Below are 12,649 nucleotides of genomic sequence, written 5' to 3' on the forward strand. Positions count from 1 at the left end.
CGCACAGCCTGCTCTTTGGGTTGATTCACTCCAAAAATTTGCTTTTTTCCCCCCTCTCTCCTTCCTTTCTATCCTTAAGAGAAAACTTGGACAATGAAGGTGTTAGCAGACCCATCTGGAAATGCTGGAATTGCTTCAGGAGGTTCCCTGATGGAGAAATACCGACACGACAGTGAGTTTTTAACAATGGGAAACAGCAAACCTGAATCCCACTAAGGAAAGTTAGTATTTAAAGCAACTTAATACTTTCAATCTCCTTATCAGAATAGTACTGATTTTCTTCTCAGCCAAAGCACTTAAAACACACACACTTCAACCACAACCAGCTTGAGGGCTCAAAGTTACACGCATGCCAAGAGGTTCTGGTGAAAGATGACCAAAACCACCAGCAAAGGCTTTTGGAGCAGCAGCAAAATGGCAAGCTTGCTGTGAGTACTTCTGTGGAGTCCGTTCACCACGTTGGGCCAAAAGCAGCATTGTGTATTTATTTTATTAACAGCAAGTTCGTTTATCTTATGTATGTCTGACATTGCCATCATTCAACATCAGATGCCATTCTCCAGCTCTGGTCTCCTCCCCTCCTTCGGGCTTCCAGTAGAATTAGACCTTGAATTAAGCTTCCAGTAAAATAATTACAGTTGGCAGATAATTTTCAACACTGATTTGGAAGCCAAGAAACCAAAGGAAAACAAAACAAAATAAAATCAAATCAAGCATTACTCAACTTCTCAGAAACAACTTGTTCTGTAGATCAACTATTCTCACTGGTGGATGGTTTTGCTCTACCACTATTTCATGTGCTCTGTGAACTTCACAAAAGCATTGGCCGGACAGCTTACTAAATTTTCCTACGATAAAATAGGGAAAAAAGTATCTTAAGTCCTTCAAAACAACAACAACAAAAAAATGACAACAGAGAGAAAAAGACCCGCTCAAAAACAACGGACATTTTTTGTGGAGAAAACAATGCAAAGAAAAAGGAAAGCAAAAAGTAACGACGACCTAATCCTTTTCCAAAGCACATTTTCCATTGGCCGCTGTGGGAAGAGGATTGGCTTTGGAGGCTTTCTTCATATCCACAGTTTGAGAAGAAGAGGCACCCTGTCTCAGTCTCCTGGCCAAGAGACTGGACAGGAAAATACTGAATTTACCTCCAATCTACTCAAGCTTCTCCACAGCTGATAAGGACATGGCACAAATTGCTACTCTCAGTTTCGGCACAAAGTAGGATACACTTATTTAAATTTAAGTAATGTAAATTCTCAGTGAGGCAACCCAAGTCGTCTTCTCCATTTTTACTGGCAGCTATTTTATTAAAGAAAGCTCCCTTGTAATTGGTTGGTAACCATTAAATCATGTGGATCTTCATGTAAACACAGCTTTCTCTTGCTAAAAACAGAACTTCTTTTTGCAAACCCAGAGGATACACTGTTCCTAATAAATAATTTCATAGCTTCCCATACGTTCACCATAATTCCCAATGGTTCATTTCTTTTTGTTAGAAAATGTTTCTTATTTAGGACATATATTATTTTGATACATGTCAAACCGCAGTCGAATACAAAATTTCAGCCTAATTTCTACCATGCTGCTTCTAAAATAAGCCCTGCCTGTATCACTGTGCAGATCTTTAGGAAATCTTCTGCACAGGACCAGACCAACATCAAAAGACAGAAGGGACATACGTTGAGTGGTTTTACTTCCAACTCTTTTGGTTAAATACCCTCCTTTCTCGCGTACTACCCTTGGGATCTCACTGCTCGTTACTCCACCATGAGCTCTGAAGGCTTAGAGACACAGGTGCCCATATCCCATAATTCGGCTCTTCCTTGCTTGGAGACGAGCACGTAAAACTACTGTACTCACAGTGGACAAGCCTGGAGCAGGACCCCTGGCTGACATTTCCCTTTAGGAAGGAATTGCTGTAGTACAGTTTCTTCTCACCCAGACAACCTTCTCCAAAAGTTTTGGAGTTTTGCGCTCAAGGGGTTTTTTTCCCCAGTTGAAATGTGAAACCAGAAAACAGCTAAAAAATTACGTGGTAGCCCTGTCTCAGTTTCCTCAGATCCCTGACCAAGGCCGACACTGTTCTCATCATTCGCAAGATGCCCTCCTCCCCTCTCAACCTTCACGGTGGACTCCTTAACCGTGGTGCTCCTGATTTATGGGTTGACTCATTTGAACACGGATAGCCATAGGACACCGCTCGTTCTCAGCAGTACGCTGCTCTTGAAGAGGGAAACATTAGGGCCACGTGGAAGAGTCAAAAGTGCATCTGCGTTGACCACCCGGCACCTACACGAAAGGAGCACGTGCAACATCTGATGAATCAAGAGAGCCCCCCCAAAGCCTTGGCACAGGCTCTGCGGCTCTGGAAAGGCAGTAAAGCGGTAACAGGCTTTCACACCCCGTGTTACATTTTGCCATATAATACAGTTCTATTTTTCTAGCCATTCCATGGGGGAATACTATGAAAAAAATACATATATATATATCATTCCATCAATTTGCACAATATCTGGGGAATGATACAAGGAAAAAAAAAAAAAAAAGGGTTGAAGGAAAAAGCAGCAGCTTTCACAAACAGAAGCACAACACACAGGAGCCAGAGTCCTTCACTCCATTTCTAAGAAGCCTCCATCACCATCATCACTTTCTTTTGCAGGCAGATGATATGCTAACAAGCCCTTTAGATAATTTAGTCCATATATACTGTGTAGGTGTTTGCTAAAACACTAGTGCCAGCATCTAGTCAATACAACGGGCATTCTTTCTACTTTATTGCATTAAAAAATTGTAGAAAGAGGTCACAGAACAATTTGACAAGAGAGAGAACTCCATTTTCAGAAGTATTTGAAGTCGCTTCACCTCCAGTTTATTTTTCACCAGAAGCAAGGCTGCCGTCAGAAAGCCGTTTCCTTCTGGCATTGCTAACTCAGCACTCGCTTTATTCCCACACTTTATCATTCCCCTTTCCTGTTTTTGTACTCATTGCTGCCTTCAGAGGACGATGAGTAGGGGCAGGAGGAAAATCGAGATGGGAGCCCTCAGCTTTCTGAACGGCCGCTTCAGGAAGCAGAGCATTTAACAAACGCACTGAAATGCTGATCTTTAATTTTCAGGTCAGTTAGCCAAAGATGGGATGTACAGAAAGGAAAAAGTGACGTCCTAACAACCCCTGAGGTTTCAAAAACAACAATCTTGTCCATCCAGAAAAAGAAAATCATACCTACCCCTTCTTCCTCTGTCCATACCTACCATTTCTTTCTCGTCCCACACTCTTTTAAAAATACAGGATGTTTAACAAAAAGTGAACGAGATTTGACTGCAAGCATCTTTTGCCAGCACAACTCTCAAAATTGCCTAAGGGCTTAAGATACTCAGATGCTTTAGCTAATAATTGAACAGGACATTGCATTTCGTAGGTGGCTCTGAGACCTTTGTCACGGTTTTTCCCCCCCACATATACATAGCGAAGTGGATGGATCATTCTGGAGATGAGTCACTACTGAAACAACAGAATAAACTCCCATGAAATGCTGTGGGGTTTGTGTTTAACGTTCTCCAGCTCCTTTTTTGGAGTATTTGGCAAGGCTCTGGCAAACGCTCCTCCTGCAGAAATCAAGTGGTGATTTTATTTGTCAGTGAAATAAATCTAGAAGTGCTTAAATATTCAGTTCAGCCTCCACTTATCTTCTCCTCCTGCTTCAGGTTTGCTCCCTCCCAAAGCTGACAAAGGAGAAAGGAAAGCCACCGGGAGCAGGGCAACTGCTGACACTGAAAACACAACCAAGATAGGTTTCCAAAACTCCAGATCACAGGAGATGCTCAAGCAGATTTGCTGCTGTAGCTGCTTCACGCTTCTGAAGATCAGCCCAGACAAAGTGCTTGAGTATATACAACGCCTGAATGTTTAGATTGGCTTTCACTTCTAAAGGGTTCGCCAGCAACATCTTTTGGCTAAAGGCCAAGTAACACGTTTAAAAGGGGGGGGGGGGGAAGTGAAAGTTAAGGGTAAGCGAGTCTTTGGTGCACAAGGCAAAGCAAAAGGAGCCAGGAGAAAGCAAACCTAAGCCCGGCGCTTAGTGCTGCCGTGGTCTACCTGCGCTATACCCACCTACTTCTCTTTACATACCTGTACACGCTTCCTTAAGCGCAGACACCACAATAATCATTGCAATCCAATTCAATTTGCCCATAAATCACTAATTAACTCAGAACATGCAAAAGGTACCAAACCTGGAATTGCGGGTAGTGCCTCTGTCTGTCACCAACACTAATCTCAGGGACATCAGGGGACACTGGGTACTTATTTGGGCAGCTGGCCTGCGCTGCCATCTGCGTACTGTATCTTCATATGTACTGCTACTTATTTAAAAACTACAATAAACATTAATAATAATGTTACAAATATACCTCCAGTTATCACATATACCTTAAGCTACGGACATTTGCGCCTTTGATCAGAGTTACTTTTCAGAAGCCGTGTGCATTTATATTATTACTGCTCTCACATCTGCACAGAGTATATAATTTCTTTTGCGCCAGCGGACACCACGACTAAGTAGCGTCAAGGGTGAAATGGGTATCGCAGAAATCAATGTTTTGTGCAAGTCATCCTACCCACAGGATTTTGCACAGTCCCATGGTAACGGGCGAGCCGCAGAAATGGGTGGGAGCTGCAGATGGGCGTCTGCAGCCACAAACCCGCATCCAAGTGGTGCACAGCAGATGGCCATCCACCACTGACTTTGATACCCAGTCAAACACCATTTCGTATCACTACCAAGTGATATGCAGTAGTTTCTGTGATAAAAAAATGTACGTGCATACACACAAATAATCAATGCTTTCCATTCACTTAAAACAAAATTCACATAAGGAGAACCTTTATTACAGGTATTTGCTTATACTTTTGCATTTGTCTTTTGTTTTGTATTTTTGCTTGTGTTCACATCAAATGAATAAAAATACATTCTACTTGGCTTATAAAAAAAAGCTGATGTGAACTGGTTTGAAAGACAGAAACACAGAAAAGAAACAGCAGAGCTCTAACCATACACTAGACTCACACTTCTTCAACGGCACACCCAGCACAAAGGCATGACTCTGAATCCGCAAATCCTACATATGTTTTTGTCATATAAACTGAAAGCAAACCTCAGCCAGCTCTAGTGGTAATTAAAACTGAGGAGGGGACTTTGAAGGATGGCATGCAGTCACAGGCTGCAGTACTCTCACTCATCTTAAAGAACAGAGGCATTGCAGGTGGCTGGACATTACAAACCCTTTAAGCATAGAGAGCTGCTGGCTAATCACTTCTGTCATTATATGCTGTCCTCAGCCAAGAGAGGAATCTGATGGAGAACAGAATACATTGTTAATTTACTATAAAAGTTAAATTTGGATTAAAAAAAACAGTACTGATTGGATGTGCATAAGGTGAGGAGGCAGGAAACACGAGGAAAAATGCTACTTGCAGACTTTGGGGGAAAAAAGTGCAATCTTAAAAAAAATGACCAACTCTAAAAGTAAGTTCGTTTTTCTACTGGCTTAAAAGAGACTAAAAATAAGGTTTTCTACCAAAACAAATCATTAAGTGCATAAACATGAAAATGAGTTTTCCCACTAGCAAGCATTTGTACACCATAGTCACTGAGTAACAACATGCAAGGAGCAAGTGCACTCACATACACAGTGCTCAAAATTCGCTATTTCAATTAGACAGTCAGTCCCTTAACGGATGATAACCCATCATTCCTCGGAGACTGCAAAAATACCAGCACTTCTTTTAGCACTCATCTGAGAGGAAGACAAGAAAACACTGTAGAAGAAATGAAAGATAGGCAACTCCCCCTTGCAACCCAACAGAACAGTTGCTCCTTTTTATGAACGGGGGAAATACTTTGCAATTTCACTGAGCTTTTACTCATTCTTCCCCATGTGCTGCGTAGAGGTGGTTTGCATTTTTATACCATTTCACATACAGGATACCAAAGGACAAGTAGCACAGCACAAGCAAAAGAAGGCTCCACCTTTCCAGCCCTCTGCTCTTACATACGTGGCAGAAATAGGCTTTTTTTTTTTTTTTAAATTTGACAGCAAACTTCCATTATTTTCCTCTGCTTTCCAGAACTGTTGTTACCCAATAAGCTCAGCAGGGGATGTACAGAAACAAATAAAGAGGCAATTCCTTCTCCAGGAAGCCTGCAGTGGAACCTCCCAATCCCCCAAGCCATTCTACGCAGACCCCACAAGCCCACACAAGACTTTAAAGATGAGTTGACAATGCAGAATTATTCTTAACAACTACATCGGGTCAGACTAAAGGTCCATTTCATCCTGCACCCAACAGAAGCCAAAAGCGGATACCTGGGAAAGGGTGCAGGAATACAGATCAAGTAAACAGTGAAACCACCATGTAACGCTCTCTCCTACCCCAACCCAAGTACAGGGACGACTTTTTCCTCTTCGATTCAAGGTGTAACTAAAGTTGTACTAAACGCAACACAGCAAGTCAACACGGATCAATCATCATGGCACAGGGTTGCCTATCAGGCTCTCCTGCCCATTTCCCTGTTGCCCACTCACCCTTGGTTGCTCCTCTCTACCTTGCGAGCTTTGGGAAGCCAACCTCCTTGCCGAAAGTCACGACTGTGCTTCCCAGAATGACACCTGATCTCATCTGGAGTTTTCTTGCGCCAACGTAACACAATTAGCAAGGTGGCAAGGGGAAATTTAAGAGAAACAAACTGAAACGTGCTGGTAAGAGGAAGCTCCATAATAAAATAATTTTGACTTACAAGTATAGATAATCAAGGAACTTCTTTAAAGGTGGGGTTTTTTTTTTTAAGTTTAAGCTTTTAGCATTTTATAAATTTAGAAACTCTTTAAAATGTTGAACCAATAAAGAAGACACCCATGACACAACTTTATGTTGCCTAGGACTTTGCAGATACCACATACACGAACTTCCCCACTTAAAATCACCACTAAAGCACTTAATCTTGGATGCGAGGCCCTTCTGCAGCAGGCACAGTGCCTTACCTCCATTACATCTGCTGGCCTACAAGATAGCTCCTGTTCTTTGGTGTCCTGCCAGTACTTCTCCTGTCAAATACACTGTGTGCCAACACAAGTGGCAACATGAAACTCGACGGAAATTCATGCTGGTTTGGGGTTTTGCAGGTCTGCTGCGCAACACAAGACAGTAAGGGTGGTGGACATAAAACAGAAACACAAACAAGCCTCGATCCTACAAAGCAGGTACGTTAGCAGGACCATTAACCAGTAAAAGCTACTGAAATCATGAGAGTCGATGTATTCCCACAGCCAGTGTGTACAGGGTCAGCCCCTGCCCCCTCTTCCCCAGCAGTACGTCAGTGCCACGATGAGCCTATGATTTCTTCCATCAAGCCCCATCCCAAGTTCAACAAGTGAAGGCTCATCCATAAAACTTCATCCTTACCCTTAGTTCTCTCCCAAAGACATACTCCCGATTAGCTATAGTTAAGGTACCATAGTGAAATGGATTTTAATCGAATACAGTTTCTTTTTTTCCTTGTTGCTGTTGCTTTGCCTTTTGCACACTTGTTTACTTGTCTGTCTTGCAATTTCAAATACCGGAGTACAAACCAGCACTGCTGAGAATCACGGAACTAACACAAGTGGTGATTATTTTGCCATAACACCAGTTAGTTATCTAAGTGGTTTGTGGTAGAAAGAGAGAAGGTTTAGGGAACAAACAAGGGGTGCAGCCAGAGGTCAGAAGAAATACTGCTCCTAAGTGGAATATTAACATTTCCACCTGGAAACGACGACAGGAAGATTCAGTGAAGCGCATTAAGCAAAATCACTGCAGTTCTCACTGCAGTTCTCAATCGGAATATTTACAACCTTTTTGACTAATCTTTAATATTTCAGAGTTGTAGAAAAACCCTAACTGGAGACCAAATTCTTTCCTTCCTCCTCTCCCTTGCCCATAGCTAGTGATATTACTCGGCGTGATTCAACTGGCAAATATCCTGGCTGAATCCAGCCCAACTATATCTCACCCATTAAAAGAGAAAGGTGCACAAAGAGCCAGGCACTACTCAGTGCCTCCCACAAGAACCTGGGGTGTCACTGGCATCGGGGGGTGACCAGCCCAAGACCCAGCTTTAGGATATGGCACCACTACCCCTGGTTACAGCTCACTGCCAGAGAGCAGGCTCTGTCCTCGTTGTTTTGACAGGCTCATTTCTTGCATTGCCACCTCTAAAAGGAAAAGCAACACGAAGCCCAGCCTCCTGCATCGCAGCCTACAAAAAATGGCTCTGGCTCTGAGCCTCTCACTCAGAAAGCTTTTATTCATAACACACACCATATGAAGAACAGGAGAAGGAAGCATTTGATCATTTCTGCCCCCTTGACCACACACCTTGAGATAGTAATGCAAAGCACGTGTGTGCCCTTACACAATTTCCTTTTCAACAGCAAGTGCCTTTTGGTTTCGTTAGTCTGCGTCTCATTTTCTCCTGCTCACGTTTCCAGCCTCGTGCCACCAGCTGTTTAGCACTTCACATTTCATCTCCAGCCCTCTACCTTGCCACCTCCTTGTTTAATACATTTACGAACAGACATACTATTCCTGCTCTCCATACCATTTCTCTGCTTATTGATACCAGCTCTTGATGGTAGTGACCCAGAAACAACACGCCCAGGCTCTGCTCCTACCCCAAAATGAAAAGAGTTAGCCAACCTCACCTGCACAGCAGTGCTGAGAGAGAGCCCATGCAATACCTCCTTTGCTGGGCGTCGTGGTGGCCAATCATTACTCTGACCTTCCTTTTCAATATTAATTTTTAGTCCATGCTAAACCCAAGGTGCCTGCAGGCTCCAGTCTGTACGAGGTAGGTAGGGGCTGTAGGAAGGGATGGGGGGTGGTGGAGGAGTTGAGGTTGGGGGACAACTGAAAGCCAGATGTGCAGGGAAGCTGTACACCTTCTAAAGAGGGCAATCAGAAAGCCAGAAAGACATGTTTTCAGCTTACTTTGTCCTTTCACACATCTGTGATTATGGCTTTAATGGTAACGTAAAGCCACAAGAATCCTTCTTCTACGGCATTTAACAGTATTAAAACCCATTGTGCCTCTCAACATTCAGAAGCTAAATCCTAGACTTACTAAGCTCAGCAGCAAAATTCTCCGTGACTTCAGCAGTACCCAGTGTTGGCCCCAGGGTATTGAATGCAAGTGCACACAGGGGCTAAACCTAATCTGCACTGATATTTACATAATTTCCCTATATGTAAACAAATTCACATAGCCACAATATTTGATTGTACTTCTGTCTTCCATGACCAATGAGTCACAATTGCTTGTTTATAGTTATTGGCAATATAAACCTGCAATCAATCAGCACTGTCTTCATCCTGCAGAAGCAGGGACAGAACAGCTACAAAAGCCATCAGGAAATAGCAATGGACACCCCAGCCCCAGGACTGAACTGGGAGCATTAGTACTTGTCATAGACAGCAACAGGAAACACTCTTCTTCATAACTATGAACTTAAAAATAGCATTTGAAAAGCAAATCTGTTATGAGAACAGAATTAAGCTACTGAGGTTCAAGTTGATCAAGGGATTTAGAAAAATGTTCCAGATTTCACTCTATTAAAAAAAAATAAAAAACATTTCAAAGCTGAGAAAAGGGACCTGTTTTTATTTTTCCGATAACAAGGCACAGAACAAGATCAGAGTCCTACCACACTGCGTGCCACAGAGATACCATCGCAGCTGCAAAGAGCCTGAATGGGCAACTCCAGGCGCAGCAGCTCCACAGCCTCTCAGGAAAAAGAGCTGTGGTCTCCCAGCTCCCACCCTGGTGCACCATCCACTACACCATGCCATTTTTCTCCTATTCCAGCAATATCTGGAAGCATGTACATTTTTTCCTTCTTACCGCATGCTTTGAAGCTGATTTTCTGGTGCATGCTTGTTCTCCTTTATACTTCTTCCCTATATTCCCTAAAACTTCCCTTGCGGGCACTCATTTCATCCAAGGCTTTTGGTACAGATCTATAACAAAGCAGCAAACAGGATAAAAATGAGGGGAATTGCTCAGGGCAGCTGCATGCAGCACCAAGGGTATACTCCTAAATTTCCAGGTAAGTACAATGACCATAGCACCTTAGACCGCTGTAATTTCCATCAGTTTTAAACTTTGTCCTAGAATACCTCCGGTGACTAACCAAACGCTCGAACCTACTAGACGTGCTGGCTAATGACCAGGTAGGAATGATGAACTAGAGACTGGTAAGCCAGCTTGCAATCCCTACCACCAAGAGGCATACCTTACCTTAAGGGTGAGAGTCACTCCCATCTTCTGTTTTCCATCTCTTCTTTGACATTCAAATAGAGATACAAAACCAGTCATGCAGTCTGATGATACAGAAAGGTCCCTGCATCTCCTCCAACACTGTTTTTTTTTCCCCCTTGACACTGAGACCAGATCAGCATTCCCACAGACAGCACCTCAGCTCAGCTCAGTTTGCACTTGGAAGAGACCTTACGGATATCGAGCCTAACTCACGGAGTTTGACTTTATTGGCACAGAAGTAGCAGACTGTGAAGCCCACATGCTACTTTTTTTTTTTAATACCCAACCACACTCAGTATTTTCAAAGCAATAAAACAGTTTCAGTACAAAACACAACTCAGGCACATTCATGAGACGTCGCAGGAGCTGGCAGCAGGTAAAGAGAAAGAATGGAAAATTATAGGTAGGGAAGGGAGGAATGGGAAACTGAACACCTGAAAAAGCACAGAGGTCATCAATTTACTCATTAAGAGAATCCGCCAGCAAACAGGACAGTGCGATTCACCAGGTAGCAACCATCAAAGCAAAACCAAGAAGTCTTCAGGGCCACCTCCATTCTTACTTGTGGCTTTTATTACTGAGGATATTCAGTCACGACCAAGATCAAAAGTGGAGCTGATCTCACATGCTCAGAAAATCCACAGCAGATTTTTTGGGGATAGTTTCCTTGGCATGGTTAATTCACCTGGGATCTTCTGTCCCACCTCTGCTTCTCACAAGCACTGCATTAAAACTTACCTCCTGCTTGCGAGAGACCACGTCTCAGGAAGTGGCTAACACTGATTATGGCCAGCAACAGCCTGTTACGTGCCTTTTCAAAGCATACACCGATGAAAAAAATGCCCCAGAAAAAGAGAGTTGCTTCTTCTGTGTTTGACTTAAGGCAAAAAACCACAGGAACACAACAATTATCCTGGTATTTACCCTCTACTGAAAAGATAAGGGCTGTGATGGCAAGAAACAGCAAGTGGGTTCTTCATGTGCTTTCCCAGGATAGCAGTAGCTCTTGGGAAAAGCAGGGTGGAAGAGAAGGGAGGAAGTATTGCCATTAGGATGCTACTCTCCATCACAATCCTTTGACATCGGTAGGATCATTCCCATATCTGAAATAGAGTGCTTTATTTCAAAATCAGGTGTTTAGACTGGTGGTTTTTCGCACCTTCGCGTTTCTTTTGGAGGGCAGGCAGCAGGGGAAAGCCAGCAGTAAAACAACTACTTGCCTTACTCTCATTAATCATCACAGCAGCAAAGAAATTCCTCCTCGTGTACTGCAAGCCCACATAAACCCCAGAAAAACAAGAGTCCTCAACCCGTCGCGCGTAATCAATGCTCTCTGTGAACTTCACCTTTTTCTCTGTAGTCTCCTCTGCTCCTGTGCTGCTGCCCAACCTGTTCTGCCTACAAAGGAAGGCCAGGGCAGGGCCTGGAAGGGTTTGGGACCAATTTTTCACCCAGCAGCAACAGCACTATGTGCTGATTCTGCCACATTTGCTATTGCTTCAACCTCAGCGCCCTCAGAAGACCAAACCCCGCAGGCTTTGCAGAGCCAATCTTCCCTGACTCAACAGGAACGCCATCCAAATCTCGACGCTGGCGTGCACCGTGCGTCTATCCGCAAGAACAGGATCTCTGCTCACAGCCTCACACGGGCTGCCTGGCCGGCAGTCAAAGTACGGGGGAGGAAAGGTTACGTGTTTGTTTACACCCTCCGCAGCTCATGGGTGGGAAGGGAGCTGGGAGGGACCGAGTAGGCAAAGACGGGGCGCACATCCTTAACTACCACTTTTGGAGCGGCTGAATCAGCGCCGGGTGGATGGCTATTTACTGCTGACACAGACCTGCAATAAATCACTACCTTTCTGGAGCAACTAGGAAGTTGCAGGGGTGACTGAGTCATCCTCCATCCTGACGCCATTCCAGGAGCAGAGCCACGTATGTCCCCCGGCTTTGGGCTGAGCCCGTGGCCCAAAAATAGCTTTTAAGCCAAATCCTGCAGTCATCATTCAAAGCTGAAACGCTTTATTTACACTCAGCAAGAATTCATGTATGTTTTTGACACTGCTAAGAGTAACCACTGCTTAAATGATTTGCTTAACAAAGGAGTCTGTGTAACTACAACAGTTACATCAAGTATGCAATGTTTTCTGACCCACATAGAAGCTAATAATTTGCATTTTATGGAACCACTTTGCATAGACAACCCATCTTAATGGCCAACAACACGCTGTACAAAAATTAATAACTGAAAAGCAGTCGTCAGCACTGTTATTTGTGTTACAGGTAACTCACAA

General features: G+C 43.6%; 1 protein-coding gene across 3 annotated transcripts in view; it reads right to left on the reverse strand.

Annotated features, from left to right (window-relative positions):
* Nucleotides 1–12,649, reverse strand: part of C8H1orf21 (chromosome 8 C1orf21 homolog) — a 126,802-nt gene that overhangs the window by 105,401 nt on the left and 8,752 nt on the right. Inside the window, exon 1 of one of the 3 annotated variants that reach the window (XM_050901376.1) lies at nucleotides 11,705–11,751. The exons of the other annotated variants lie outside the window; for them this stretch is intronic. The gene's annotated coding sequence lies outside the window, so the exon portion shown is untranslated. Of the gene's footprint in view, nucleotides 1–11,704; nucleotides 11,752–12,649 lie in introns of those variants that run through there. 3 annotated transcript variants of the gene reach the window in all.

This window comes from Gymnogyps californianus, chromosome 8 (assembly GCF_018139145.2).
Source record: "Gymnogyps californianus isolate 813 chromosome 8, ASM1813914v2, whole genome shotgun sequence".
Taxonomy (NCBI): domain Eukaryota; kingdom Metazoa; phylum Chordata; class Aves; order Accipitriformes; family Cathartidae; genus Gymnogyps; species Gymnogyps californianus.